Below are 9812 nucleotides of genomic sequence, written 5' to 3'. Positions count from 1 at the left end.
TGTTCAAAAGAAAATTAGTTCGCACCTTTCTATATTAAGGTAACGATGTCTAGATATGTACCGGTTTTTGTACATAAACTTTAAATCCTAAAAAATAAAACCTCTCTATATACATTAGACCATACCAACTTACCCCTGAGCTAAAGTATTTTTCCAAAATTCTAAAAAAAAAATTTGGCCGAACCTAGCGATCGCCTTTTTACATTAGGGTAATACCTGCAATCCGGCAAAAATTTCGTTTATTTTAAATAGTTCACTGGAATTATCGCAATACTACATTAGGAGAAGTTGAATGATTTTTGGTGAGCTTTAATTACTGGCAGTAGGGTGTTACGACGTTGCGGTGATAAGAACTGAGATGTGATGAGAAGGCACTAGATCGGGGTACTTGAGATAAATGAGACTAGAACATCGATTTTTCATACTTTAAGATCCAACTGTATATGCCGAATATATAACGAAACAAATTTAAAAAGGCCATCGACAAATTTGTTTTTCAAATTGCCTTGCAAAAATACTTTATACTCAGGGGTGTAGGCGAACTTTTTTTGTTTGCTTGTCAGGTGGTACGGTATAATGTGCATGCATACATATGTACATGTCGCACATGATATTCAAAAGTGACACAACTTGAAAATACACGTTCGTCAGAAAATGCGAAAAATTATTTCTTATCACATGGTAATCATAAGGGCAAGGAAGACTTTACCCTAGGTTTTTTCAACAAATTATAACAAAAATTTGCTCCAGCTTTTGCTGAAAGTAAAATAAAAGCTCTGTGTACATTTTAAGTGCATAATTTCAAAAATGCCAAATTTTGAGTTGTGTCACTTTTGAAGATCGTACACGATATCTACAAAGGTATAGCTGAAAGAGAGCAGCTGCATACAGTTGCAAACTGAATCAATAATGAAATGATCCTATACATACATACATATTTATTAGGGTGATTGACTCGGTTTTTCCAAACCAGATTCCTCGGTATTTTTTATTTTTTTTGAAATCTAGATTAGAAACCTAAATTCAAAGCAATTTGTATCTTGAAAAATACAAGGTATATTAGCTCTTCAGAACAGCTTTGTAAACATTTCCTATGCCAGTTTAAAAATTTTTGATTCCCCTGTAAAATTTCGAATTTGTCGAATAGGGCCTTTTCATTGATAGTGACGATAGGTATGTATGTCAAATGTGCTTATGGATTTTTACATGCCTACATGCTTACATACATACATATGTAAATGGTTTTAGGTTAAGTGTTCTCATATACTTATGTATACATATTACGTACATTCGTACCTGTGTATGTATGTATGTGCGTATATAGTAGTATGCTGCAATCACAACATTTACGTATATTCTGGCTGTTTATAAGGTGTCACATTGTTCTAATGTCATATGTTGTATGTTTGTTGTAGTTGCGAAAAGTATTTCCTGCCCGCAAAATCGTTGCGACAACTTAAGAATACTTCGTATTGTTTTTGGTAATTAAATTTATTTAAATCTGGACACTGATTAATCGCGTTAAAACTCCAAAAAGTGACCCTTTGACATGAGCAGCAAATCTAACCCAATCATCTCTGAATAACTAAGAACGCAGATTTACAATTCTATCTAGCCAAAACTTCAACTTCAGGTCGACAAGCGGGTTCATCATCCTACTGCAATAAAACTTGATTAACAACTATTTAGACCAAAAGGAAAATTGGATTTGCCTATTGATGTTCGCAAAATAAATTCCCCCAATATTCTCGGACACCCTAATACTGTACTGTGACAGTGTACCTGTGGGAATTTCTTAATTGCTTTATGTCACGATATTCATACATGGCATTCAGTCTTAGCAATATTTTTTATAACATCAGTAGACAAGCGAGGGATCAACACAACTATTTATTATGTGTTGAATACAAAAGGTACGTAGATACGTACTTTCAGTGCATGCGCAATTCACATTCCCACAAAGTAAGATTTGCTTTAAAACTTTTCTTTAGTTATCTCCGTTTTTGCCAATGAATAAAACAATTTATAACAAAATTAGATTCATACATTCAACTCAATAATGAGCATGTTGTGAAAATTTCAATAGCGGGAAATTTTATGCTTGTTTTTTGTGAACATGCAACTGAGGTCATCCAGACCTTACCACGTAAGGGTTTGCATATTTTTTAAATTGTCCAGGTTTCAGCTTCACCTAGTGAAATTTAGTTAATTTATGGTAACTAGTTTTCTTTTTATATCAGGTAAATAAAAAACATAATTTTATGTCCATCTTTATCTGAAATAACAACTTGTATTCGGTCAATAATGACGAGGCAGGATTTTTCAAAAGTTCGTCCCTAACTTTGTTCATCCACAATTCAGAATGTCTTTCAATGTCATCGACAATTATTCTCTAAACCTAACTAGAGTGAAGTTATAGTGAAAAATGGCGTCAAAAGAATACTACTGGTACTGCTACATTATGATACGTATGGCTTCGTTATAGAGTAGTATCTATGTATGTATGTACATTAGAATACGTCAAAGTAAAAAAAAAAAATCCTGCAATGTGACCACAATCCAGCTCAGATTTTAGTATTTGGTAAAATATTGATCCTCCACGAATCTTCCCTCTCTACGATAAACCTAAGCGATCGGGTATCGAGTGCTTATTTTTTCCATAGGAATATCACGTAAGAAAATGAGTTATTCTTTTCTGAGGTCAATATCATTTCCTAGGATTAATCAATACACTCGAAACTATAAGAATACATACATTGGTAATCCTTAAAAAAATAATTTGGAATTTAAGGAATCTGAGTCTGAATCTATCTATGGCTGATTGCATTTCTACCATGAAACAGCTTACCACAAAAAAACTATCTGACATTTGGAGGCGTTGGAAAGATGTAGCGCTAGATACCTGCATACATAGATACATACGTATATAGTATATTTATTTTTGTATGAAAGTATGTACTTTCGTCGATTTTGCACATCACTGACGTCATCAATATCCATAAATAACCATACCAACTCGATATTGTTTTCTTACAAAGGTAGTGTGCGGTTGGTTTCAAATATATATGTATGTATAGTGTGACCACATTTCCAAAAACTCATTTACGTACACAAAAGATTGTAGCAACACAAAGTTTTAAAGAAAAATTTTGGCAACGATTTTATTGCTGTTTATTAGTCGATATCCAAACACATTTTTGACGTACAAACTTCAGCATATTTATTTGCGAATTGAGAAATATTTAGGTACATACATACATTCAAAGCTGAAATAATGCAATTGCTGCTAAATTAAAAAAGTGTCGGCCTATGTAATCAATTCATTGATCTTGAGTAGTTTTCCTGAACGCGGGTTTTCCATCTGATGCAATTTCTTTCAGCATTTGAGGCTGCTTCTTTACGAATTCGAAAAATTCCGTACAAGTCATTTTAATGTTGAACCGAACAAACAAAAGATCTCGCAATGTCTCGATTTTCAGTTGTGTGTCATCGCTCCAAATCTGATTGATCAAAGAAAATACGCGTCCAACGGCAGCTGATGTGCCTGGCAAGCAGAGAACATACGATACGATTCTCACCATGTGGTTGTACGGGACCTTCTTTTGGTCAAAATGTTGAAGGCATTCAACCCAGCGTTCATCGGTGTCAGTGTTACTTTCTTCCCACGATTGGATCTTCTCTGGGGTAACGTATTTTTCCAATTATGTGAACTGATCGAATAAATCAGTGTTGGTGATTCTATGTCAAAATGATTATTCTTTGCAATGGTCTTCGCGGTACTTTCGATAAACTCCCATTTTGGTGGTTGAACAAGTGCACACCAGGCGAATATCATAATATGGTCGAATTGTTCAATCCACTTTTCAATGTATTCGATACATGAAGCTAAGGAACAAATGAACAAAATCTTTAGAATCAAAATTAACATTCGAACCGTAGAATTGACGTGAGAGATCCTTTTAGTTTTTATTAGTCAAAATTTGCATGTACGTATGTACATATGTTGGGCGCTCCTATCGACAAAATTTACGTACACCAATATTCCTTCCATTCAATTTACGTACATTTTCGTGATTTTGTGGTTAGCTTCGGTACACGGTACATGGCTACAAATTTACGTACTGTACGTGTCATTTACGTACAGTTGGTCACACTATGTATGTACATATGTATGTAAGTATGCGGGCATGTACATATGTATGTAGGTATCAGCAAGGCGCGTTACATTTTTAACCTTTGATATGTCCAGAAATGTGGTGACAAGGCCTAGTTTTTGTTAGAGTCCTTTTTGGGGAGCATATGGGTTTGTGCATAAATGTGTATGTGCATACATCAATATGTAGTATGTGTAGAAAACACTTTTAAGGAATCACAAGTTCCTGAAAAAGGACAAGACAATACAAGGTTGAAGTGAAACATAAAACCATTTTTGGCGTCAACCACTATGAACACACAAGTTAGCATTTTGTAATATTTTCAATAATATTTGAGTACCCAAGCTAAATTTACATATCTTATACACATATGGGCGTTACATGGCGCTTGTATGAAAAAGGTTAAAAAAAATGAAAGCTAAAATTTTAAAAAGGTTTTTCTGGATTTGAACAGCACTTAAATGGCCCCTTATCAGTAAAAAAATAAAACTTTTGTGGTAGCGATTTAAAGATATTAGTATCTAAACATATACGCTGGCGTGACGTTACAAAAAATAGAAGTGGATTTTGACTTGGGTTAAAAAATTGGAAAATTCTGCGAATTGGGCAAGACTATTTCTATAAAAGTTTTTGTAGTAATATGTAAAATGTTTTAAGGTTAATTTTCCAAGTTTTTAAATATAACACTCTTCTCTGGTTTTTGTTTAATCAGCTGAAGTAACTGGCGTGACGTTACATTACTAAAATTAACATTGAAAAGATTTGATGTCATGATAACCATGTCACAAAATATATTCCGAATGGAGACCGCCTATTTCTCATGGGCTGCAATATATGTCAGCGCTTATTGTTTGACATCTATTGCAGGCAATTCTATAGTTTGATAGCCATATTTTCATTTGAAAGAAAGCGTGCTGGTGATCACATCGATAAAATTTCGATATTAAATCAAAATAAAAATCTGTTCCCTATCGGATTATTTATGATTAGTGTTTTAGGAAACAATTCAGCAAGTTTTTAAAAGATTTAAAAGTTTTTAAACACCGAAATTGAGAGAATGAGCAAATGCTTATTTCAAGACATCAAAGAGCCCACACACAAAAACTTACAATCATATTGCTCGTCAAAATGACAGTTGGTAGGCCATCGGTGTTTGTCTGTGGAGTTCTGCGGTAACGCGACCATTTTTGGCAGAAATGTTTCTGCTTACATAACCAGTGTACATAGTATATTATGAAAAGCAGCCAAATCGGCCTATAAATAAGTTAGATATAGGACTTTTAGTTTTTTCGCGGTAGACTTTCCGCTGGAAACGCCCATATGTATATGTATGTATAAATAATTTTTGGAACGCAAATGGTAAGTTTGCAGAACTCTATTCCTAACTTCGTCAATGACTATCCATGTTGGTTGGATTGTGCTTTTAAGCCATACTAAACAAAATAAGAAAATAGCGTGTCAGTAGGCAAACATCAAAAACGTCGTGTGATAACCATCAAATAGTATATACATAATATGTATACATATGTATGTAGATAGTATGTGTTACATAAGTATGTACATACGTAATGAGTCTTTGACATGATTAAACTAACAAATTCCTACAAGGTGTATGTACATGCGTACACATGCAAATATAATGAAAAACCACGGTGACCTACATATATTTCTGAACAGCTATTCAGTTCGCACCAATAACAGCCAGCTCACAAAAATTTGTTTAGGACGCATAAGAAAACCAATTTAGCAGAGTAAATAAATACATACAAACAAATTGAAAAGGAAAGTCGATTTTTCCAAATTAATTTGCCAACTATAAGTGTAAATATTAATATTAAAGCGTTTAGTTTCACAAATCACAACGCAATATTCAAATAAGTGTGCATACATGAATACATAATACTGTAGCAAATATACCTAAATACATATTTACGCATTTGCATTTATGTATGGTTCATATTATAGATAGAAAACAGGCATTCGGACGTACATATGTACGTATGTATATACATACATATGTACATATATGAAACCATAAAAATTTCAATTGCATATGTTAAGCATTCGATCCGATTCCGACTAGGCCTGATTGACTTATGGTATACGTTCACGCATTGTCGTCAATAAACATATGAGCTTTTCCATTTCAATTAAACCAAATTAATTTTTTTAACTAGATTTTTTCGCAATAAAACATATGTATATTTATCTAATATATTCGACTTCTGAGGAGAACTTAAAGATGACGGTATATGTAACGTGAACTGACATTAAAAAAAAATCAATTATTTTCCCATTGACCAGCCCGGAATTTCTAAATTAACCTTTGATAGGATCACACGAAAAGATAATAAGCATGATTCTTCTAATTCTAGCAGTGTATCGAGCCTTAACCGCCAAAATAACGTAAGCGACATTTTTTCCAAAATTTTCTTTTTGATGCAGAAATGCATCTAGATGCTATAGGAATATTTCTGCATCAAAAAGAAAATTTTGAAAAAAGTGTCGCTTACGTTATTTTGGCGGTTAGGGCTCGGTATGCTCATTTACTGAGCCAGTTAAACGTAATTTAAGTATCGAGGATAGTTACTTGCTCTCATAAGAAAGGGATTAAATAACAAATTATTAAATCTCTGAATGTACATACATACATTTAGCACAATGGGAAGGGAACAATACAACAAATTATGAATCGACTTTTCTTGGAAAGATCACTTAGAAAGTGGTTGTTTCTTTAAGTTACATACTATATCCTTGATGCCTTTGCAAAACCGCCTATCTTCCGACACTCAATTTTAGAGGAGAGCGAAAATACTGTTTTTCTTTGAAGGCATTGACTTGATAGGCGGTATTTTCGCCCGCCATTATTTTATTAATCTGTTGTTTTAATAACGATCTTAGGATTTTTATGTATAAATCTCGATGACTGGAGTTCAGGGTTACCAAATATCATTTTTGCCACAACGGTATTTTAGGCGGATGGGTGGTTTTGCAAAGGCATCGACGATATCAAATAAGAAGTCGTCTATTGCCACCTTATCCGCAAAGCGAAAAAACTCGGGTACTTTTATACTTTTCAAGAGGCAAATCAGTAAACTTACGTAGACATGTATACACAGATACATAAGCATATAAACATAGTATGCTTGTAAATAAAATGCAAGTTATTGTGTGTAAATACATATTTACATATATACATACATACATTTATATATAGTTTCGTGTGCATACATAATACATAAGCACGTATCATAGCATGCAAGTAAGAAATATGAATTTGAATACACATGTACTTACATATACATACATATGTATGTAGGTACATATGTATGTATAAGTATTTACATACATAGTAAGTAAAGGTAAATGCGGAATTGGGACGGAAAATATACGAGAATAAAGCTTAAGTGAGCGGCTCAGTGTGCGGAGATGGCCACATAAATATGTATGTATGTATGTATGTAAGTATAAGCTGGCTCTAACTTTTAGCCGTCTCGCTTACCAATCCAGTCCCTTCTCTTTATGCACTCTTTCTTCGTTTTGTTATTCCCCTTTGCTAACCTGTTGATTGTTTCAAGTATTCCACCCGTATTCGATGAAATTGTTCATTACAAAAAAGATAAATTATTAAATTATTATTTCGGAGCTCATCTCATACAGAAATATCTCAGTGCTTAAACTGTGAAAATTCGCTAAAGATAATTTAAGAAGAATAATAATGTGGTTATCTAAATATGTATGTATGCACATACTTCAATTGTAACCGTAGGCATTTATGATATGCCTTTGCAAATGTACATATGTTCATATGTATACGTGTACGTATGTACGTAGGTGAATGGTGTGAAATTCTACCTATCTCTCATTAAAATTTTTATACGGGAATACGCCCCTATATGGTGTGTTTGCATTCAAACTTATTCCGTTTGATTTGACGTTTGGAACAAAAGCTTGGCTCTAAATATTATGAACTCAGAGAACGGAAATAGAAACTAGAGGCCGCGATCGCAGTTAAATTAACTGTTCTCTTGCTCTTTTGCATTTCGAAAGTACGTAAACACTACACGCCTACATATGTATGTATGTATTTACAATGTATGATTATTCGTATATGCATGGGTGTGTATGTATGTATGTACATTTTCACTAGGTATTTATGTACAGCTGTATATCAGGTGGGTCCTTATGTATTTGATGTACATATGTATGCATGTATGTATATATGTAATTAGTATATGTAAGTGTGTACATTTGCATGTGTTTTTGTTTGCCGCATTTGTATGTGTGGTTACGCAAAATCTGAACTAGACTTGAACGAGTACCGTCATGAGACCCGAGAAGGCGATCAAGCCCACGTCTAATCTTCATACTCTACGTTGTACACATCTAGCGCTTGAATTTGCATTTAGCTACGTGTGCAGGTAAATTCTGAGATTGCAATTTCCCTGCAATGCAAATGCAATTGTATACTTGTTGTTCATATGAATGTAGGCTCCAATGGCTTCCAGCGTCGAAGTAGACTGAGAGTAACTTACTCAACCATTTATTAACTCACCAGATCACTTAATCATTACAGTAGGTACAATCGCGTTTCGCAGCTCTAATTTATGCAATTTGATCATACTTTTTCTGTCAGCGACTTCGGTTGATACGTTAGCGAACTTATTTTCAAAATGTGTATATGATAAGATATTTTTATTCGCTACTGCATTTAACATATTTAACACGATCAATAAGAATTTTTTTTCGAACAAGATAGGCTATTTATCCGAGAAAGCCGGTTTTTAGTCAACGCCACCGTTTGTTCTGCTTGCAAACGTTTGTGAAGAAACAAATAAAAAAGCGTTGTAAAAATATATTAAACGATAGATATGTCGAGATATTTTTCCATTCACAACTCCAGTTTCTGAAGGCGTACTTTATATGATTTGGAGACTTATTTCGAAGAACATTTATGTATTTCGTGCATTCGCGTTTATGCTATTGGCATAATTCTCAACTATCACATCAAATATATGTAAATATTTTTTTATATTTTTTTTTTCGTCAAGGTATACATATAAACGTATGTATGCACGCCATCCGCAAAAAATCAACGCACTAAGCCAGCAATCAATAAGCAACTGAGTAAGGCTAAATTTTCTAAAACTTTGTTCGTTGCTATTTGCAGCTTGATACGGAAAGGGGAAACGAAACGAGAATAGTACACGCAACTAATTCAAGTTTATTATTCAAGTTTACAGCTAAAGCTAATGTGTAGTTCACCACGTGGGGAATTCCAAGTGAAAGCTTTTTCGTCTTTCACATGGCTGTGAGATTCCAGTAAAGTTTACTAAGCAGATACGTAATGAAAAATGTTTGTATATATGTATGTACATTAGGACGGTCTATTTTTTTTTTAATATGCGCGTATGGGTCTAAAATTAATTTGGAGTTTGTCAAATTGCGAAAATAGGTTTCGAAGAAAAGGGGAAAATTTTCACTGTTGTGCCCTCTGGTGGAAGTTTTAAGAAAAAGATAAGTGCCGAAATGTCTTCTTCATACCAAAAAATCCCTTATACCATTTGTTTATACAAAATTTGAGCACTTCTTTACGACACTGCCGCAAAATGCAATTTGGCTAACTCCAAATTGATTTTAGTCTTATGGTTTCTTCGG

The 9812-nt window shown here is 33.7% G+C and overlaps 1 protein-coding gene across 1 annotated transcript in view; it reads right to left on the bottom strand.

The window, feature by feature from the left end:
* The window catches only part of LOC118739704, a 26507-nt gene extending 17244 nt beyond the window's left edge, over window positions 1-9263 (bottom strand). The window contains exons 1-2 of the mRNA XM_036471208.1: window positions 9073-9263; window positions 8710-8960 (exon numbers count right to left, since the gene is read on the bottom strand). The gene's annotated coding sequence lies outside the window, so the exon portion shown is untranslated. The remainder of the gene's footprint in view (window positions 1-8709; window positions 8961-9072) is intronic.
* Window positions 9264-9812: the final 549 nt, after the last annotated feature.

The sequence above is a fragment of the Rhagoletis pomonella genome, unplaced genomic scaffold (assembly GCF_013731165.1).
Source record: "Rhagoletis pomonella isolate Grant_MI unplaced genomic scaffold, Rhpom_1.0 Rhpom_scaffold_00005, whole genome shotgun sequence".
Classification (NCBI taxonomy): Eukaryota; Metazoa; Arthropoda; class Insecta; order Diptera; family Tephritidae; genus Rhagoletis; species Rhagoletis pomonella.
The sequence above is the reverse complement of the archived record's forward strand: the minus strand, read 5'-3'. Positions and strand labels throughout refer to the sequence as shown.